Raw genomic sequence first — 23,639 nt, forward strand, 5'->3', positions numbered from 1 at the left:
AATATTTTTTTATCGATTTCAATGAAATTTTACATCTAAGTTCTGTATATTTCTGTCAATATTTTTTTATCGATTTCAATGAAATTTTACATCTAAGTTCTGTATATTTCTGTCAATATTTTTTTAGATTTCTAACAAGATCAGATCATGAACAATGGTAATCCTCTCTCGCTGTTTTTCCACTTTTTTTAAATATACCTTCCAAGCCTGCAAATATTTTTGAAAACGCTTCAAACAAATTTTATAGAGAATCAAATTCTACACGAAAAAGTTCTATAAACTTTTTCTCTATCTGCACTAATAAACTTTCTGAAAGTCTCCGAACGTGTCGTGGGGCAACCGTCTATCAATTTTCGTTTGCACCCTCTTTGCCAGACTGCTCTCTGTTTCAATCATTTAATTATACTAAATATATAATCTGGTACGAGGATTGACCGATCATACGCGTCCTCCCGCGATCGTTTTGGCAACGAAGCGCAATAAAAAACAGTGGCTAGCCGAGAAAAACGTAACAGAATAATGACAGGCAACATCGTTGGGGAGGCGAGCCGCTACCGTGATCGTAATTGACGTGAGCGCATTGTTTCGCGAGCTGCTTTGGCAGCGCCAGCGCCCAGAAAAGAAGCGGCTGACCAGTCCTCCCTCTCACCCCCTCCCCGTACTCTTTTGCCCTTTTTCTTCCGCTACTCTTCGAGGCAAGTCGTAAAAAACACTGTATACTTTCGCAGAGTTCACGGGGAGATATATAAATTACACGTCTGGTCCCGGGAGCCCCGAGGAAGTAACGGTACCAAGAGGGGGGCGATCTTAACCTGCTTCGACGTCCTCTTCTCCCTCCTCTCTTTCACGTGACACTGAAAAGAGAAGAAAATCTGTTTACCGAGGGAACCCCTTCCGTAGCGAGCGACAATCGAGCGGAGAGTCGATCAAAGATTGCGCGGAGTTACGTCAGGGTTTCATTGCTGCGCGCGCAGGTGCCCCGACCTATCGCTGGCGTTCCCCAATCCGCGCCATTTTTTGAACTACTCGAAGGGTTTGCCATCCTCGGAACAGAGATTAGAGGCTTTCTTGTTTCAAGAAGGATGGGAGTAGAATTGGTGCAGTATCTATTGTGGGTTCTATAGTTTCTTCGACGAAGTTACTCCAATTTCCGTTTTAGAATTTGGAGCCCTCTTTCTTGAGAATATTTTCTTGTAGCGACCTCTTCCATAACTGCACGCTTAGCGTTGGAGGTTTTGGTACTCTCAGAACAGAGATGAGAAAGTGTCTTGTTTTGAGAATGAAGGAACTAGAATTATTCTAGTATCTGTAACTGTTTCTATAATTTTTATTTCAATGTTACTCCAATTAAGACCTTCGAACTTGGTGCCCTTTTTTAAAGACCATTTCCTCTAACTGAACCCAAAGTTGTTTTCATTGACAGCCTCCTATCTTTTTCTCCAAGATTACCAAGTATCCTAGTATCTACATCTAGTATGTATAACTGTTTTTATAGTTTTTACTTCAAAGTTATTCCAATTAATGCCTTCGAACATGATGCTCCCTTTTTAAAAAACATTTTCTCTAACTGAACCCAGAGTTGTTTTCATATTTTTCTCGGAGATTACCCCGTAATTAATACGTATTAATAACGCCAAATTAGAATTTCGCATTCCCCGAAGATGACTCATTTTATCGCCTAACAAACGAGAACCGAGCCTTAATGGTCGTCCTCGGTTTCAGTCTCGTTGGGTTTTCGAATGTGCAAGCGGCTCTGCAAGCGGTGGGCGTTCCTGAGTGCCCAAAAATGGCGGTTCCGCGGGCCCTTTTTGCTTCTGGGCTGCGGTACGAGATGCATGTAGCAACGGTGGCTAAGGAGTCACGTGTACCGGTGTTGCTCGTTACCATTCGTCGTGTCGCGTACCATTATTTTAAGGACTAATTAATGTGTTTGTCTGACCAGTTGGCTCCTTGATCGTTTGTGGTTTGGTATATGGTAATGGTTAAAAAGACAGAGGGAACGAGATTGGATTTGATTCGGAAGAGTACGATGGTAGTTCGTTCGTTTAAAGGGAGATGCTCGGAAGTAGGCATTTTTGGATCTGATTGGAAGCGAAAAATTCATGCAGAACCGTTCATTAGAATCGTTCAGTAGAACAGAGCAAAAAAGGACGTTATCAGTTTCACTAAAAGAGATGGGAAAAGTGTTCAAAATGAAAGGAAATGTGTATGACTGACAAATGGTGTCATCTAATAATTAATTTATTTTTTAAATCTCCCCTATTACTTCACTCACAACAAAATTGTTTATTTGGAACCGAATACACATTCCTTTCGGTAGCTTCATCCCTGCATGCGATGTTTAATCATTCCAATCTAAATGGAACACTCGGTATATACTTAGTTCCATCAGTAAAATAGTCTATAATAAAATATTGTTATTCGCAGCCTCTCGTGTGATAGTGCCCAACAAAAAACTAGGTCTAAACCTACTCAGACAGTATGTACATTAACAGTATTCAATATTTCCGCCCCTACCACAACTATCTCAAACCTACTCAGACAGTATTTCCGCGTAGACAGTATATACATTAACAGTATTAATTGTCGCTGCTCTCACCAAAAACTACCTCAAACCTACTCAGACAGTATATACATTAATTGTATTTAATATTGCCGCCCTTACGAAAAACTACCCCAAACTTCCTCAGACAGTATTTCCGTGTAGACAGTATATACATTAACAGTATTCCATATTGTCGCCTCCACCAGAAACTACACCAAACCTATTGAGACAGTATTTCCGTGTAGACAGTATATACATTAACAGTATTCATTGTTGCAGTCCTCGCCAAAAACTACCTCAAACCTACTCAGACAGTATTTCTGTGTAGATAGGATACACATTAATTGCGTATAACATTGCGCTTCTCCCTCGTCGCCAAAACAAATACATCAAATCCTCTCAGACAGTATTTCTATGTAGACAGCACATCCATTAACAATTTTATGACATTCCCCACCATGAGACTTAAAATAACCGTTAATTGTATTTTTGATTGTAAATTGTAAAATATTGTTATTCCTGCGTCATTTTTCGTGTCCAAAAATACTAATTTTTTCAGCATTCTCCTTCGTAAATTTTTCTGCATGCCTGCAAATTCTAATTTTGGTTAATTTTCGGAGATCTCGTCCTACCGTACGACGTTACTTTCGAAAGGATCTATTCGATAATCTAGGCCAAGATGGCTGTCACGGAATCCCATTCGAATCCGTCGCGTGCAGACCGTTATGTGACACATGTACGTGACCAAAGGGCTCAGACCCCCGGAGGAAACGGTTCGAAGACTCTATATTGGCATTGACCTTCGTTAATCAGAGTTCTGCGCTTCCTAGTGATAAATAACGTCGCCTGCCAAGTGCGCACGGAAGACGCGACGCTTGTTTGTATACAGCTCTCGTTACGTTGATCGCGAGGGTATATGTAACATAGTGCCAAAGTCTGTATGGAAACCGATCTCGGTGAACAAAAACAGAAAACAATGTCAGCGATGGAATAAGAAGACCAGATTTGAAAAATAACGATCATTACGACGAGCACAAGGAAAAGATGTCACGTGACAAATTCTTCCGTGTCACGAGATTGAACCTAAACGCTTTCGATCAGACGAGGTGCGAAAATAGCTGGGAATATAAGCTTACCAAAAGCATTAAATAACCGAGCTACGTGCTGAAGTGAAAGCTGCAACGCAACTCCGGCTTCGCGAGCAACGATGGTAACCAGAAAATCCAACAGATCTCTCATGCATCAAGTGTACTGGGATACCCGTGCTCACGGACAGCTAGTTACACGCCTTCGGAGACCACCGTCTGGCAGAAAAAAAGCTAATCCCGTGATTAACTGGGCAATAAACATCCGCGGAGAAGGACATCTCAACACGGGACTCCGTGGTAATCCTAGAATACCACGCTCCTTGTTAGGTACATTAGTATCAGTGTTAGGCCAGGCGGAGTCCATCATTATTTGCACTCGTCCTGTTGGTTATTATTATCAAGCTTTGATGAGCCCTCAGGGCCTGTAGCTCAGTCCGATCGCAGCTACCCGAGCTGTAGGAAGGCCAGTAAGCACCGACAGACATCTAAGGGACTATTCATTAATTACGTAAGGGTTTTGAGGGGGAGAGAAGGTTTAAAAAATTTCTACGTGACCTTATCTCGGAGGGGATGTAGTGAAATATTAAAAAAAAAATATATATATTTGATTGCTGTCAAATAATGTGTCTTGATGTAAGTGATCCTTTTCTAAGGATATCTAACTATTTAACGTGAAAAGAGGAGAAGCTTTACATCGTGTCCCAAAATTAGTGTAAGAACTGGAGACGGGGTGGTAGCTGAGACGATTGTGAACAAAAATGTCCTTTGCAAAAATGTCGAATGATGCTTCGTTTTTTAATTATTAACGATAAACCACCGACCAATCGCAGCGCTCGAGTAGCGCGCGCTCTGTCGCGAGAGCATAAGCTCGAACCAGGGCGGGGCGTAGCCAGCTGCGCGCGCCCAACTCAGCCGCTGTGATTGGTCAATGCTTTTTCGTTAATAATTCAAAAGCGAAGCACCGTTCGACATTTTTGCAAAGGAAATTGTTGTTCAGAATCGTCTCAGCTACCATCCCATTTCCATTTCTTACACTAATTCTGGGACATCATGTATAGAGAAGGTTAAAAATAACCAAAACCGTCTTTACGTAATTAATGAAAGGTCTCTAAAGAAATATAATGCAAGACATTCTGAATAAAACAAAAATTAAAAAAAGAAACACAGTTATGTGCAAGACTGGTGATTTAAAAGACCTGCCAGGACTAATATCTGAAATAATCAGTATAAAATAGATCCATGCACCTTTATAAAACAAAGAAACAAACAAGTCTTTATGAACATGAAGAAAATAGTGATAGGTTCAGTTCTGAGGTGTTTGACTGAACATTGAGAAGAAGATGCAACAATGAGAAAATAGACTAGAGTATGAGAATTTAAAATAGCACTCTATGATAGTGAACACCCTGTGGTGATGTACCTTCAACGTAGAAAGTGTAAACGTGCATGTTTGCGAATCGGCCCATCGAATCAAGGCGCCTTGAGGCTGCCAGCACCGCTCGATCGGTCATCGATCGACAGCGGGTGCTCTCGTACAGCTGACGAGTTTTCGGCCATTTTCGGAACGCGCACCGGGGGCGTGCTCGCGACATGCGCTCGGAGCCGTCATTCTGGTTTATTTCACCAACAGACGTGAATAAAATAATTATTCAAACCGTCAAGTATAGTCCATTAAAGGAATAGTAGACCCGTTCCCAAACAGTACACTAATCAAAACAAAACCTAACATAAAATTCCTCTAGAAAGCGATACAACCTTTAATCCCACGAAGCATGTCTTGATCCATCCGAGCAATTCCAAATCCCTCAGGCCACTTCATTCAATTCCGGCTTAACGATGAAAGATGAACGACTCTGACAACATCGCTCATATACGTGCGAATCTCGCGCGAGACTACACCCTGTTCCGTGCCGGCAACTTTCACGTTTCCCGTGAGCCCAGTGCTCGTAATTTGCGTACATCACAGTCACTTTTATTTCTTCAGTCGACTCCTTTCATCGCGTGCTGCTGACTCGTGCGACTGACGATGTACGCAACACCCAGTGGAACTATTACTGCTCTAATTATCCAGCATTGTTCAGGAGGCCAAGTCCTATTGTTCCTATGGCCAATTATATTCGTGGCTATTACCGATTCGTTGCTCAATTTGTATGGGAAAATCTGCCACTGCTGCGATGTCTGTTGACGATTTGTCTATAATAGCAAATGAGGAGGAACGGAGGATTAAGAAATGTGGAGGTAAAGCAGCAAGCACCTGAGTCTGTAACTACCGAGACATTACACGGTTCAGCTCCACTGTTGGACCACCGAGTCTCTACATAATTCATAATCGAAGCTAATCTTGGGAAAGTCGTGACCACAAGTGGCAGCCGTGGAGCCTTGCACTTCGTTTGCCGGATCCATCGACCGTTATCGCGATAAACACGGTGTCGTTTCTGCGGCAACAGCCAGGGGAGTCACGGCGTTGGCGAAACGCGTGGAAATTCGCGGGCATTACCGATTCACCGGTACATCCGGACGACGGAATGTTGCTTTACGAGAGAGATTTCGTTGACAGCGGGTATCGCGACGAATTGAACGGATGAAGGATCGCGGTGCACCGGCATTTGTTCGCCTTTCATCGGCCACGTTTTGAGCGGGCCGCATCAGCTCGTATTTATGTGTCTCATTGTTCTCCGGCGGGGACAATCGTATACCAAAACGCACCTGTGTCAATTGCATAATATAAAGTAACGGTACGAAGAAAACGTGATCACGTTACAGAAACAATGGACCGTGGGAAGGTGGAGGGGATCGGGATTGCTCCGTCAGTAAGGAAGAATGCTCTGCATTACCATTTGCAGTCTACTTTGTCGACGGAATGCTCTGTTTTATCAATGGAACGTTCTGCTTTATTGACGGGACGATCTGTTTTATCAACAGGGCGCTCTGTTTTATTAATGAGACGCTCTGCTTTATCGACGGGACGCTCTGCTTTGTCGATAGAGTACCGTATGCATCTTTGTGTAGGATTCGGAGTGCGTATACAGTCAGTTCCATAAGTATTCGTACGCTCTACATCTATTGAAGAAATTTGTCCATTATAAATATGAATATGAATAAACTTCACACATGTAATTGGTATGGTACATTAAGTATGTGCATCTCCGAATTAATTAAATATTTACAATTCATACAGTAACATTCAGTCTTCGGTTAAATATTAATAACAATAATCGCGGCTCAGAATGAGAATTCATCGTACACTATTATCACTTTATTAAGGTCTTAGAAAGTAAAAATGTTACAATGGTTATATTTATCATACAAGGATTAACAAAGCCTGGATATTGCCAGAAGATTGATTTGACTTTGTAATATACGGAATATCGCGAAATATGGCGACGATGTTGAAATGCAGCAGCAGCAGTTCAGTGAATGATTGTATAACGTTGATATGGAAACTAGCAAAGATTCAACGGTTGATACGTGTATAGAAACGAACTGGGAAAGATTTAGTGGATACAGACGTGGACTGATAAAAATAAAGAGGTAGAGTGTCGAGTACAATAACTTTCTAGTTTAATGCAATAACTATATACAAATGAAGTTGGGTTAAATTCTCACGCTGATTTTGTGAAGTTTGTTGCAAAATAAGGATGGTGGATGGAGTATTATTATGGTTGATGTGTAATCATGTTATTTTAACCATGTGAAAAATGATCAGTTAAGACGGGAGTTCTTTTGCATAAACATCGATTTTGGAGGTAATGTTTGGAATTAATTTAAAAGTAGACTATTACATATGCAAGTTAAACAATAGAATTATTCAGATTTTCTGTATATGTATGAATTTTTATGGAATTGTATAATGCATAATGTTTGTAGCTATTATTATTTAAAAATAGTGTGTGAAATGTACACTTGGACGAAGTTGCATTTCTTTGCGCGTGTGGCACCCCTTATATTCTATATATCCTTATATCCTTATATTCACTAACATGCAATTAATCGCTATACCAAAAATTAGCCATTTTGAAATGATGTAAGCAAAATTGTCACTGGCTCTTGGATTACTTATGCTTCGACGGATGAAAACTATATATATCTGTGTACCGCTTCTATCAAACTCGTGTAACTCTGGTATTTTCTGGAATTATTGACTCGACAATTGCGAAATATATTCTTATTATCCTGAAGTTAAGAATATGCATTTTAAAAAAATCCATTTTAAACTGAAAAAGAAACGACTCTCTCCTTAACACTCTGACTGCCAGACAAATACGAAAATATTTATGAAGCTTAAATTTTGCTCTACAGCAAACTACTCTAAAATAAATATAACCGCAAATGGTAGATTATATGGTTTTCAACTGTATATAGGATGTATACAGACCTAATCCAGAATTAGTGTAAGTACTGGAGATGGGATGGTAACTGAGACGATTCTGAACAACAATTTTCTTTGCAAAAATGTCGGATGGTGCTTTGTTTTTGAATTATTAACGAAAAACCACCGACCAATCACAGCGCCTGAGTAGTGCGCGCGCAGCTGGCTACGCCCCGGCCTTGCATAGGCAGCCAATCCTGGCTCGAGCCTATTCCCTCGCGGCAGAGGTCGCGCTACTCGAGCGCTGCGATTGGTCCCTGGTTTTTCGTTAATAATTCAAAAACGAAGCACCATCCGTTATTTTCACAAAAGAAATTTTTGTTCAGAATCGTCTCAGCTACCACCCCATCTCCTTCTTCTTACACTAGAGCGGTCCTCTTACTAAAGTTCTTACACTAATTCTGGGTTAGGTCTGTATACATCCTATATACAGTTGGAAACCATATAACCTAACATTTGCGGTAGTATTTATTTTTGCACTCCTATAAAAATTCCCAAATCATGCCTGGATTTAATTTCTTCAACACCCGATCTTCAGAATTAATTTCGTGGTTCCTTAGACTATCTCTGTCACCCATATATTAAAAATAATATCTCTACCCTCCGACGTGTCGAACGTCTCGCGACGTAGCTCACCGACTTTTTCAGCATCCTCTTCACAGAAACAGCGCATTATCGCTATTAGCGTAATACGTATCCCACGCCCAGGAAAACTGGCGGGCACATTCTATGCCGTGGATCTCGTCCATGAACTCGCTGGAAACGCTCGATTTACCGTTCGCTCGACGCCGCTTCTCGTCCATAGATCCAGGATAGCCACAGTTTTCCCGTACTAATTCCACCCGTGCAATCTCCTATCACGATCTCCGCGTGATAAGGCTTCACCCCCCACCCCTTTGCGCCCCGACCCCTGCAGCCGCGGATCTTATCGTTATGCTGATGAACGTAAATTATTATGATGGGCTCGCCTAGTGATCGTAACTTTGTGGATCCTCGCGATTCTCGCCACCGCGAAATCGATCGTTTATTTATCGACTCCGTGTAATCGTGTAACGCGGTTAAACAGCGTTCCCGGGCATCATTCTTACGGTGTAATGGCCGCTCCGTAACGCATAATAAATGTCCACGAATACGGAAAATTGTTATCGTTCGACCGGGGCCGCGTTTGTTGCGATAAGCGACGAGGAAGCGATTCGTTAAACTTGGGAAGAGATATTGGAGGGTTGCTGTACTCCCTCCCTTCTTTCTTTTTCTTTTTTTTTTTATGGTATAGATTCAGTTTTATTGGCGCCCGCCGCGGCAGCTAATGGAGAGAGGCCACCGCTTCCGCCGATAAATTGCACGTTAAATTGTTCCGGACCCGTTTTACCGTTAATCGCAAACAGATTGTTCGACAGTAACTCGGGGCTGCGAATAAACATTTAGTTTAGCGTTCAACTCGACGTTCAAGATTATAAGTACATTTCACACGCTACTTTTAAATAATAAAATTGAATTACGCGCCATTTTGATATTGCAGATTAGTGGCATGCTAGGGTGCCATCTAATGAAAGAATATAAAAATATGTTCTGTTCCTTTTGTTCTTTTTGTATGTGCTACGTGCAATATGTATAGTTTATTTCTTCTTATCTGCAATATGTATATTTATTGCTTATATATATATATGGACTTTTAGTAGGACTTTTATATATATATATATATATTCTTTCATAACTGTATTGTTCGATTCTTATCGCCTTAATTAAAATATATACAAAGTTTTATATGAAGTGTGCACTCCTAACCGCAAAAACTAACCTTAACAAATAAATACAACAAACATTAAATGCATACATATACAGAAAATCTGAATAAACATACGGTTTAACTTGGACATTTCTGTATGCAATAGTCTCTCTTCAAATTAATTCCCAATTTCGTTAAAATCCGGCTCGTAATCGTCCGAAGCGCCGCGGGACGATCCTCCGAAACATCAGAGGTGTCTATGACGACAAGCCAGACAGGCATCTCCCGTCCGTCCACGGTTCTGCAAAGAAGAAAGTAACAGTACTCGCACTGTTCGCGGGGACCGCATAAATCTCTAGGTTGCAAGCAAATTGTCTGGTCCGTGGATAGAACGAGACGTGTGTAAGGAGCTACGCGTTGCGCGCGCAAGAATAACAGCTAACAGGAAACGTTGTACGTGGCCTGTTGTATCTGCCTTGTACGCGCTTGTAGCCGGCTATGGTAGTCCCGTTTGTGTTGCCGGATACTTGCGCCAGGAGAGATCCTACGGCGGAACTTGAGCCTCGATTTAATCTCTCTTTCTCCTACTACCGTATCTATGCGAAGATGAATCCCGCGGCTGAACGTATATGGCGTACAGTAATTGTCTCCATAGGTGCTATGGCTATCGCCCGATGGATCCAGCCGATGCAGAAGACGCATTTCGCGGATCTGCTTCGGCTTCATCCGTTCCATATCGACGTGGTGTGATCATGGTACATTTGGGATTGATCAATCTTCGAATTGTGTTCTTCTTGAGTATTTTTGGGGAAGAATTGGAACCGCGGTAGACTTTATCGATACAGAATTCACTGACACTATGTTTAATGGGCACCTACAGGCAGCTTTATAAGGATTCGCACCCCTCTGTGTATATTGAAGAGATTTGTCGAAATTAAATGATAGACTCGACGATTCCAAATAGGGTATATTTTTCATTTATTTGTAAACATCAAACCTGTCATTTCATAATTAATGTCATATGTCTTCAATAGACATAGAGGATACGAATATTTGTGGGACTGACTGTATATTCATCGCACTTCACATTTTCTACGTTGGACAATTGCATACATTATAGTAGATAAATCACTGAATTACACACTCTTCTTAATTAAACATAGAACCTAAAAAATCGGGAGTCGAAAACACCAAAAGTGAGAGCTGTATCAATAATGTCCTGTACAATATTTTTTTATTCAGAAACTGTGAATAAATAAGGATCATGAAATATTTCACAAGGAGATACAAGAAGGTACTCTCGTACAGCACTCGGTCCACGCGCCTGTAGCAGTCGCAACGAGAACCAAAATATTCATCGTAACAGAGATGGGCAAAACCCTAGGCTTTGAATAAATCCGAAGTTCGCCGATGTGTTTGTTTTGTTTCCTTCTTTGGAAAATGTTCAAACGAGGAAACAAGACAAACATATCGGCAAAGTGTAAGTCAATACTAGTGTCTGTGAATTTCGAGTTGGTCACATCCATGAGACCTGTTTTCCGTGGATTCTAACGTGCCAGATTTTCTTGAGAGCTGGACAGTGTAAACGAAGGGTTTGCCAACCTATTGTCTAGAGGTCCTCGTAGCTGTCATCAAGCAGTTAGATTTCTATTGATCATCGTTCCCAGGGATCCTTCATCCTCAACCGAGGTCGACATACCTCGGACCCACGTCACTGCAAGCGCTGTGCGTTGCGACTCCTGCGTCCTAGAGCTGCACAATGGATGTTCTCAGATATAGGGACCTAGGTGGCGTCTCATGGAAGATTTCCCCACCACTCTAATAAAAAAAAAAGTGGTGACAGAGAACCTCGTAGAACATCGTAGGTTTGATTCGTTCGCCGAGGAGCCACGAACACCATTCCGTACTTAGGACGTGTCTTCGATGCACATAGTAAACCTCCATAAAACATGGAATCACACTCACCTTCGGGTATGTTCTTTGTGGGGATTTTTCCGGAGTCAGGGTTGCATTTAGAGTGTAGGAGTGTTGGATCTTCTTGGTGACTGATGAAGTCACTAAGCCAGTTTGCAAAGCACCCGAAGTCACCAGGCGAGTCTGCTGGGATTTACAGTAAGAGCTTAGGGAGGAATGTTAAATTCGATGAGAAAGGCGGAATCTACAAGACTTCCATTCTGTTCCAGTAAATCAGACATTAGGCTCCACTTTTATCGCCAGTTAAGGAAGTGTTACAGTTACTTAACCCGACTGTTTATCTAACATTCCTATAACATAGGTCGTGAATATCTTTAGGGCTATGTTTAGGTGAGGATAACATCGCGATTACATTTAGGTTAGGAAGCATAGAGCGACGAGAAAGACGAAATGTGATTCCGATCTACATGCAGATTAGAATCTTATTTTATAACGTGGCGGTGGCATGAAAGTGGATTAAGACATAAGCGAGTGTACATTCAGGAAAACACAAATTAGTATTACGTTCGACACAGAGTCGAGCGTACACTCGACTGGATACATTATTCGACGTAAGATACATTTGACGATAAGTTAGCAGTTTTTCGTGTAAACGATCAACGCTAATACTTCCATACCTCCGCGAACTGGATCGTGAGCGCGAGATATGGCGACATGGAATCGAGAATTTCACTCGTTAGTTTCTTATTCCAGTAGATGACTTCTCTATTTGGTACCTTCTTCTATTTATGATCAGTGATGATTTCAGGAGCTGTTCTGGTTTAGACAGAATTATAAAAAATTGTATTGTTAGAATATTCAGAATATTTAAAAGTGACAAATGGGTTTTTCGAAATTTCAACAATTTATGAAATTAGAGAAGCTTTTGTGAATAAGTGCACAGAGTATATTCCGAGTTGCATGTCGTCGAATATGTATTTTTAGAATTTTCAGAATATTTAAAAATATCTTGCAAATGGGTTTTTCGAAATTGGACAAATTTATGTAATTACAAAAACTTTTATGAAATATTACACGAAGTATATTTCGATATATGTCCTCGAAAATATATATCGACATTCGGGACATTCAAAAATTTTAAGTTGTTCTTCAAAAGTCCAATTTCAACATTCCTTGTCTTATCTCAACAACAAAAATTCTGCAAAATCTGCTATTTATCAGTCGTTCAACCCAGAACAGCCTCCTAATAATACATAATTCGATTGACAAATAGTGTCTATCAAAATGACGATTCACGCGACATAGTGTCATCACGTAACCTGAAGCGTTCTGACGTGTCATGACGACTTATGTACGTCTTCTTTTTGTACATTCCTTATGCCTTTTGCATCCTCGCTCGCAAAAAGAACGCGTTTTTCCGCATATATCGCGTGCATTAATATCTGTAATCTAGCGATGAGAGATTAAATCACGTTACTCATCGCGTCCATTTGAAAATTAATATTTAATGAAAATCCTGGCCAGACTTTGCGCTACTCATTCTATCAGACTGATTACTTATTCCTTTCCAGCGCATCGCGCTCGATCGATTTAAATAGGGCTTGAATGAAGGAGTCGTTGATTTCTATTGCGGTTCAGCCACCATCGGACACAGAGGGATGCTGTGATTGAAATCAGGATGATGCAACATCGTCATGGTTGCTTCTTTTCTTCCTGTTGGCACTACCCGGCGATACTGCCGTTACGCGCAACAAAAACTACGAGACGAATCGAAACTCTTGGCCGGTATTAAACGTCTCTAGCTCATCTAGATCCCTTGGTCTAGTTCCTGATTGTTTCCTTCCAGCGTCGTTGAAAAACAAACGTTGAAGTAATTAGAGAAGTTATTACATTGTATCGAGATTCCCAGGGCCCTTTCAACACTCCAGATCTTATCGATCTTAATATCGTTCCGCCGTTGCTTTTTATTAAAATTGAAAGGTTTGCGGAAGGGTTTCATTTCCTGTTCGATATGCTTCTTTTTTTTCTTGCAACTATTCATCGAGATTGACCGTACAGAATTTATAGAAAACGCTTCGCAATGGTAGGATTGAAACTATCTACACGAATGAGAGGAAAATTTAAATCAGTGGCAAAATGAACCGTGGAGAGCTTGGAGAAGACGAATGCTAGGCTGTGCAATTTATTGTTCGCCATCTACAAGCAATCGATGTGAATTATCTTGTGATGTATAGCGTGCAACATTGCTGCTATCATGGAGACGAATTTACCAATTCGACGTTATTACAAGTACTTCATAGAATGTCGTCATCAACTTGGAGCATCTACAGGTAGTCCCATAAATATCCGTACCCCTCTATGTCTATTGAAGAAATTTGTTTAAATTAAATGGTAGGCTTGATGCTTCCAAGTGTATGTTTCTATAAATGTGTTGATCCATATGTAAATATACATACATATGTACAAGCTTATTTATATACATATGTATTTATAATGAAAAATTCATTTGGTAATGTCAAAACTATTATTTAATTAAGTCAAACTTCTTCAATAGACATAGAGGGTACGAATATTTAGGGTATTGACTGCATATTCAATCTATGATCAGCCTGAGAGATCACTAGCCACTCTTCTCAACTTCTTCATCAATCTTCACCATCACGAGCATAGCATCTTTTAGTGCAGTCATAGTTCCCAGTATATTAACCCTCTATAGGCTCACGTAACTTTCAGGTTACATGCTAATATGTCGATATTTAACTAAATAATTTTAATTTTCATCGAAGATGACGTATAAGTCTTGATTGTGAAATATAGTGTCTCTGATAACCATTAACAGGATTTATGACGGTTGGGAGAACGATCAACTTTAAATATCAAAGTAAATGCCTTCAAACTTGTCTGCAGAAATAAAGTTTGACCCATAGGGGGTTGAATGAATCCATTTGGAGTCCTGGCATCTTTGTAAATTCTTCCAGGGCCAAACCAAGAGCCTTTGGATTCAACACACCAGTCAGTCCAAGCTCTACTTCTGGATAATCCACCCAGAAAAAGACAGAGAGTGCGTCATAGACACCATAGCAAGTTTTAGTGCAGCTATAGTTCTCAGTATACTACATGAATCCATTTGGAGTCTTGCTATCTTTACAACTTCTTCATCAGCCTTTATTATCAACCAGGAGCCTTTGTATTCAACACACCAGTCAGTCCAAGCTCTGGATGATCCATCTAGAAGAAAGACGGAGAGCGCGTCATAGACACCATAGCAAGTCAAATTTCGTGCACCCATAATTCTCAGCATACTAAATGAATCCCTTCGAAGCGACCTGCAACGTTCAGCCTATACCAACAGTTTGCAATTTCACTATTCTTACAGCCCGCGGTAAAATTCCGTCGCGATAAATCCCATTCAGGTGTTTCCTACTTTGGTAAATATACGTTGGCTGTAAACCGAACTCCTCCAACCGCAGAAGAACATACGGTTCACGGGCATGTCGTAAACCCGGGCAAACCGCAAGGCGCCTATAGCGTTCACGGTCTTGTTCGTACGCTGCATCCTCATTTATTGGAATCAATTGCGAACGCTCGGAGGATCCGTTCACGATCCGATACCTAAACGAACAGAGGAGGAGCCATCGCGTGGATGAAGTGTTGCTTTCGTGGATGAAGCAGTTTACGTTGGACACGATATCGCTTACAGCGACAATTTAGCGCCGCTAGTTAGAATTATGCGCGAAACCGAATACTCGCGCTCATATTACGCGATAGGGCGATTTATAGGCTAGGAGAATCCGGCGTTCTCCCCCCACCCCTCTGGCTTCGCGGCCCACGGAGCACGAATTAAGTTTCCCGGCAATATGAGACGCGAATATTCAAAGTCGTAATTTCACCGTATCTTTCTACTCTATTACGGAGTTCTCATGAACTCTAACTGGACTTTCCGTTGGCTTCGTTCATCGATCATTTCGCTCGATCGCGGGTATCCGTTCCCTTCGTGGGTTCCCACTGCGACACGTAGGCGAAATAAAGATGATCGCAATTTTTTAAATTGGCGGTCTAAGACTGGATAGCAGAGCTGGATGAGCTTTGGTCATTACCAGGGAAGTTAACAATTATATGGCAAGAATGTTCTTCTATGGACTTATACCGGTCGATAAGACACGTTGTTGTGTCGATAGTGCAGAACACGCTGTCAATAAATCCTTCGATAACTTAGGATTCTGTATTGCCGAGCTTTACTGGCGGGATACACTGAATTATCTACAAAGTACTCTATCTTATCAACCTAATATACCCTCCTTCATTTGTAAACAAGTTGAATATTTAGAGTGTTTGAGTTAAATGGGATACCTTGTGCAGAGGATATTACAAACAATATTTCTTCATTGATATTAATATTGAATTCAATATTACTTGATTGTCACACATAATACACATGACTAGAGAAAATACGATAATCTAGCACTTAACAGCAGATCATTTGGATTTCACTGAAGCATGGGTTAGGAAGTTCTTCCAAGCATACGTATGAAAATTGATGTTGTTAGAAATGGGTAAACAGGCTCGTATTATAAATTCAATTTGATTCAATGACCTTAACGAATTGCTCGTGAGAAATCAGTGAACCACTTTGTGCTTGTGGTATTCCATTACAGTACGAATTGGTTGTTACGCGTCTTCCTTCTGTAAAATTGGAGAAAGTAAGGTCACTGTGTCGCGTGTATGATACGGCGGTATTATTGTTGAATATTAAGTTCGCGTGTAGCACAGTTTTCTGAACTAGCAGGTGGAACTTTCGGTGCTATTGTTCTGCTTTATCAAGCGTGGCGTTTAGCAGTCTTTGGAAAACGTTTCGTGTGGACTATCATTTAATTTAGAACACTTTTCTATTAAGAACTATCATCAAAAATAACTTAGCAAAAAAAATGAACATTCTATCACGAGATTCGTGTGAGCTCTAGGTCATCTATTTCTCTAGGTTGACCAAGTTGCTGGACGTCAGGGATTGAACTTACTTTGCCAGACAGGCAATTACAGAAGTCAGAAATAGTAGGACGACACAGTCTCTCCTACGTCTGACTATTTATCGTTTACTAGAGTACGCTGTGAATAACAACGAGTCCTAAATGCGACAAGTAGAACGAAGATGTTGAAGAAATTTCGATAGTTCTGCATAATTCATTGTCTGGCACGATGATGGGGAATGAAATGTAGTACAAGACGGAAACTGGTTAAATGAAAATAGTTTCATGTAGTTTGAAGATGAATCAAAGAAAGCAAAATGTTGGAAATCAGCCCCTCTTCTCAACTAGTGTCTTTTTTTTTGCCGCGTGCTACCGCATGACGTTCGTGTAGCGTCGTATTTTATTCTTCCATAACCTCAACACGCATGTATATCGTTTCAATTTTGTTTGTATTAATAATCTTGGGAACAAAGTAATATTGAAATAAGTAATCGATAGTTTCGAAGACATCTGTTATAAATACAAGCTAATTTCATAACCTCAATACAAAATAAGCCATCGAGTCAATCGTGATCTAGGGACATTGAGTTCCAATGTCCCTATCAAATATATCTGATCACCATTTCAGAATCGAGACTTGTATACGTCAGTGATGGGCAAAACCCTAAGCTTCGAATAAATCTAAAGTTTGCCGACATGTTTGTCTCGTTTCTTCTTTTGAACATTTTCCAAAGAAAGAAACGAGACAAACACATCGGCAAACTTCAGGTTTATTCGAAGCCTAGGGTTTTGCCTATCTCTGGTATACGTTAACAAAAATGATCATTTGAATTGTGGCAAATTGTCTCTTATGTGGCTGCTGCCTTTGTTTATAATCAATCCTAGTTTAATACAATTCATTTCTAAAAAAGAAACGAACGGATTCCGAATAGAAAACAGCCCAAAGGATTAACTCCTTAAGTTACAACCATAAAGACACCGTATAAGGAGATCCAACTCCCTAAGAAAGTTACTAGAAAGTTACTAGAAGCTTGGGATTTTGATAACACTTCTACACTACACGGTTAGGATTCCTTATACAGTCTTCGTGGCTACAACCATGCGTGAGACTCGTGAACGGATATTTGGGCCAAAACTGATTATCACGAGCCTGGACCGTAGTGTTCGGGCCAAATGTAAACATCACTTTTTTGTCTCAGGTTGTTGGAGCTTAAATCGTACTTTTAAGGGGTTAATGTAATTTTTGGAGATTTCCACTGGCCAATCACCGTCCTCTTTAAGTCGCGTACATATGTACAATTAATTTGTATTAATTTCTATTAATTTCTATTAATTTCTATTAATTTCTATTAATTTAATATAATTGATTTCTAAAAGAGAAACGAACCGAGTTCAAATAGAGACCAGCCCAAAGGGTTAATATAATTCTTGGGGATGTCCACTGGTCAATTATTGTCCTCTTTAAGTCGCGTACATATGTACAATTAATTTCTATTAATTTCAATTAATTTAATACAATTGATTTTTAAAAGAGAAGCGAACCCAGTTCAAATAGAGACCAGCCCAAAGATTTAATATAATTCTTGGGGATGTCCGCTGGTCAATTATCGTCTTCTTTAAGCCGCGTACACATGTACCTCTCTTGCGCCGTCTCACCGAGGAGGTTTGATCTATCAACTAATGTAATATGCCATACCAATAAACTCGATATCCACCTTCCATAACATGCCACGGGAGTTAACGTATCGGTTACTTTGCTCGAGTTATTTGAGCAGCTGCTCCCGCGATTATTCGCGGCAACGTATTAAATTCACTCGACGGCCGCTCGATATTATCAACGAGAGCAAAGCAAACCTCATCGACGACTACCAAAGCATTTACACTAAACTTAACGTTGTACAAGGGCCGCGCTATCGTTAATCGAAACCGCGACTGGGCGAAGCAAGACGAGCGCATACGACTCCATCCCGCTGCATCGGGACGTGCACGACTTCGCGTTGCAACATAATCGCAATCGGAAAAACACTGCAACCAATCTGCTTGCCCGAGCGGCTCTGCTCCCGTGCGTGCACACGTTCGGGGAGTCCCCTGCTTTTCCCTAGCAGAGAAAACTTTTGCGACGCTTAAGCGAAGCAAAAGCGAAGATCCTCTCGGAGAGAGGAAAAGAGATAAGGAGCCCGAGCCGGAGGAGGAGGAGCCTTGTTTCGAACGCGAGTCGGCGCATTCCTCGTGATACGTCATTGTCGCCAGGCGTTATGAACGCTTGCTATCCGGGCGTGTAACGCGCACGCGCGTCCACGGGACTTTTATTTTCATTAGGATCGTTATAAATCAGCTTTGCCCCGCGATACGCACCTAACCGCACGTATACGCGGCATTCTTGACAGTATGTCACTGTCGCGCAACATCATGATCCCAATGTGTCTCGACCAGCCCCGCGCCTGCATACGCGTGTGCGCTACGCGTCTTTACGCTCCGCGGCTCACGCAACCGGCCTTTCGTCCTGCGCGCAGTTCCTGCATCCTGGAGAGCTGGCTGGACGGGATCGAAATTGGAAAGTCGAAATTGTAAGGTGTACTCAACCGTTGGACGTGCTTGAGCGCATATGTGAGTGCAGGGGTGGTTCAGGCGAGATTCAGGCGAAGACACAGCGAGTAGAAGAATAGAATAAGATGGGGGTTGAAGGGACAGGAAGGATTGCCTACACTTTTGGTACAGTTCATTGCTGGTTAGTTGTATATATTATAGTAGTGTTGGTGGTAGTGTACATATTATCATACACATATGACATATATATATATATATCGTAGTCTGTGCGCACTTGAGTGGACGAAATATTCATAACTTCAAGTTCGGGATTTTGATAACAGTTTTCTAGTAAGTTTCTTAGGGAGTTTAATCTGCTTATACAGTATTCATAGTATGGACATTTGCGGACGCTACTTTTGCCAAGTAACGCTACTGGTTGTACTTTACTGTGGTACTGGTGTGCTTGGTTTTCAGCCTGTGAGGATGGAAGACACAGAATGACTTCTAAAGCTAACTTAACCTTCTATTGCAGGGGGCGGACAGTAGAGCAGTGCGTAGCGTAGCTGACTACCACACTGAGAACCTGGGCTCGAATCCCGGCCGTCCGCCCGGGTTTTTCCTGGTTAGGTTAGGGTCAGCTAACAAATATAATTATCGAGAAGCCTATATTGGCATACGATTAGCAATGGAAAAATAAGAGACATTAAAAGAAAAAAGGAAATTGGAAATAGCAAACACCTAGTGGTGAAATATGGGACTACAGTTCCCCATTCACCGTAAAATAAAACCACCTTAAGGAATTCAATGAAGATCCTCCCTGTAAAGTTGGCTGAGAAATCTCTATGAGCATTGCGAATGGTACCTAGTAGCTCAACAGGATCGAGCCTGCACATTGTTTACTTTGTGAATCCATCATACGTCAACTTATAAATTGAAATAAAATAATCCCTCGTTTCTGAAATAAGGGGTTTCACTTTCCACATGCAAGATGGGCTTACCCCGTTTCCAAGTAAATATATAAATAATGGTAGCGACAGAGATCCGTGTCCCCGCGGAGATGCGCCATTTCGTAACGCGGATCCCACAAAATTATGGCAACAATAACGATCCGGCGCTGTCGCGTACGACGACAGAGACACAGCGGGGGAAAGATGAATATCTGATATGGGAATCCGCGTCGTGTGAACGCGGACAGTTCGCGTACGTGTGCGCGACAAAGCCGCATAGAGAACGACTCCTAACGCCGCATTGTAGTCCGATGCAAATCGCGGAACAACAGGCGAACAGCCGAGCGTCCTTTGGCGAGCAAATAGGAAATGGAACTTTCTTGTTCTCAAGCGTGCCTAGGCCGTTTCCAGCGATCGCAGCGAGATAAAAGACACCGAAACGACGAACCGAACGCGACGTGCTACCGACCTCGTGCTGAAAATATGGTTTTCTGCGTAAGTAGGAAAAAGGAAGGGAGTGAAAATCCCTTGCGTAACGTAGGCACATCCCATTGAGATCGGCACGGCTCGTGTAGATCCTATCTTCTGGTTGATTAGGCATGCCGGTGTTGGGAACGATCCACGGAGTTTCACTTTTGTTCGCTACGGTCGTTGACGCGCGAGGAAATTCTAAACCGCATTGGCACCAAAGAGCAATGGGGCTTTGGTTATCCGGAAGAATCTTCGGAGGATACATTATTAATAGGTTCAGTACAGAATTCGTATCGTCTCATGGCCACCACTAAATTGAAAGCTAGTTAAAAGTTAGTTATATAGGGTGATATCGAGGTTGGTATCACTGTATTCATAGGGATATTTTATATTCGCAAAGTAGAAAAAATGGCTAACATGTGTGCTTTTAACACTACGTTTACGGAGCACGGCCATTCCAAATTTTACAAGGCTTTATAGCAACCGTTTACTTTTTTTTTCAATCACTCGTACTAACTTTTATCTATATAAAGAGATAAGCATAAATCCCAATTCATTTTTGTCTGAACCTCCTAATTAATATTAGTAAATCGATTTCATTTATTAAAGCATGACTCCCAATAATAGAAAATTGCTTTTATATATCGAATGCTCAATGTCCTCTGGGTATGATTAAAACGCTCCTATTTAGATGATCGTTCATTAATATGTGCAGATTATTGCATTCATATAGTAGAGTTTAAGCTGACGATACTTGGTTCTCTTTATTTCGGAGTTTTATCTCCGTTAGTACAAGATATCTAACACTGTTGGTCCAGTAGAGTTTAAACTGAGCGCCAAAGTTTGGATTCTACGCGCCATATCGTTTCCTTGGGATGCGCGGTGTACGATTGCGCAGTCATAGGATGCGCGATGTACGACGGCGCAGTCATAGGATGCGCGTTGTACGATTGCGCAGATACCTCACTCTGAATTCGTATCTGTAATTTTTATGTTTCATATTTATTACTTACATAGAAGCCAAAGTTATTTCGATAAACCGAGATGCTAGGTATCTGATAACCTAGAAATATTAAAAAAATACTATCCCTTAGATTCTACTCTTTAGTAATATTTTTAATAATTTGTCACGATATAATTATGCCTCTAATTTATAATCACTTACTTTTCTGCCTCTTTCGTGGTCAAGTAATATTTCCAAGCTTCTCATCCAATAAAACTTTGACGTGTCGGTGGTGTTTGCGTTACTTGATATTCGAACGAAAACGAACGTGAGAATTATAACTAATTGAACATTGTGCAAACGCGACGGAAGAAGGTCGGGCATGAAAAGTTAACGGCCTTGTAACGAAAGATTAACTTACCGGAACATTTTGCAAAATGCAATTACGGTACTCTCGCCTATGAAATTGCTTTTTTCGCTTTCGATTTTGCGCAAGACAGTATTGCGAGATTTAGTTTTTAACAGTCTTCATCATGATCCCTGGACCTGCTATATTATTAGTTTTAAGTGAAACAGGTGAGATTGTTAAACAATCTTTTCTTTTATGTAACGTGTTATCGTTTTTCATGCGTTATGAAAACCGTCGAGGTAATCTTGATTGAAAGTTAACGGTATTGACAAAGAATTTAATTGCATCAACGAGGCTAAATAATTATCATGGAAATTCAATCAATTTTTATTTCAAAAAGCTAGTGAAAACAATTACACTCAATTTAATAAAATGGTTACTTATAAATGGTACTTTTATCCAAAAGTTAGAAATAAGTAATTACCTTTTATATTCAATTGAATGAAATGATATTTAATTGAGTAACAAAGTGATTCGTTATAAAAATTATGAGTTTATGAATTTTGAACGAAAACATTTGTAATTGTCCCCGGTGAAAACATGAACGAAAATGTAATAAACGTAACTCACCTTTTGGGCCTGCAACCGCAAGTGAAACGAGACTTGCGCATTGTCTATTGAACCGTAAGTGGAATCGATTTCGCTGGAACCGCAATTGGAACGATTGCAAATTAAGCGACGCTGTTTTCTCTTTATCCACGTGCGCAGCTACAAAACTGTTTACCAAACCCTTCTTAAAAAGGATTACCAGATTACCATTGCGAATACAAAGTTTTTGTATCTAGTACTTAGGCAATTGTAAAGTGAAACTATGATTCCTCCAGTCACCGTTAAATTGACTCATCAGGTTAAACAAATGTTGAGGGTTAATTTATATTATGAAATAAAATGAAACATATATTTATAATGAATACATATGTATAATGAATACAAAATCTGTTTATGCACTAATGCATAGATAATGTACCAACAAAATATAATCTGTATGAAATATAGACACAGCATAACCTAACCTAAACTTGCCTACAGGTGGCAGCACCAATAAAACTATAAAAAAAGTCCGCTAAATACGATTTTACGAAAAAATGGAACGCAATATTTATCAAAAGTTATATCAGATATTCGAGAGTTAGTTTAGAACAAATTCAGAAAATTACTATTAGAAATGGTTAGTACTGTTATGCTGGACTGCGACCAGCCTCCTGTTTAATCAGCTGACTCAGCCGCCTTTTCGCCAATTTGTATTACTCATCCATACTTTCTGGTTCATAGTTCAGACTCCAGAAGACTTCCACATCATCAATAGTCACTAAAGCTTAACCCCACTCATCACCAAAATCCAAAGATATATATATATAGGTCCGGACAAGCGAAGGGCAGTCAGTTGACGACTTCCGCATCAATATAGCTCAATAGACAATAGTTTCTTGTAAAAGTGTTTGTAAAAGCGCCTGGAACTCCCAGAAAGAATAAAACTCTTTTGCCAACAAGAAGACGCAAGGATCTTTCCCTTTCTTTTCACGGCATAACAGTACAAATTTAACACACTAACAAAATGATCGTGTGCCTGAGACTAGTTACAAAATTACTATAACTATGAGTGAATATTAAATTTGGTTAAAAGTATAGGTTGAAAAGAAATTTTTGCATTTTTCATGTACTCATGCAATTTTCCAGAATAGGAAAGTTATTAAAATATTGTTGGTAACAACATATACCTGTTAAAAAATATTA

The sequence above is a fragment of the Hylaeus anthracinus genome, unplaced genomic scaffold, assembly GCF_026225885.1.
Source record: "Hylaeus anthracinus isolate JK02 unplaced genomic scaffold, UHH_iyHylAnth1.0_haploid 2, whole genome shotgun sequence".
NCBI lineage: Eukaryota > Metazoa > Arthropoda > Insecta > Hymenoptera > Colletidae > Hylaeus > Hylaeus anthracinus.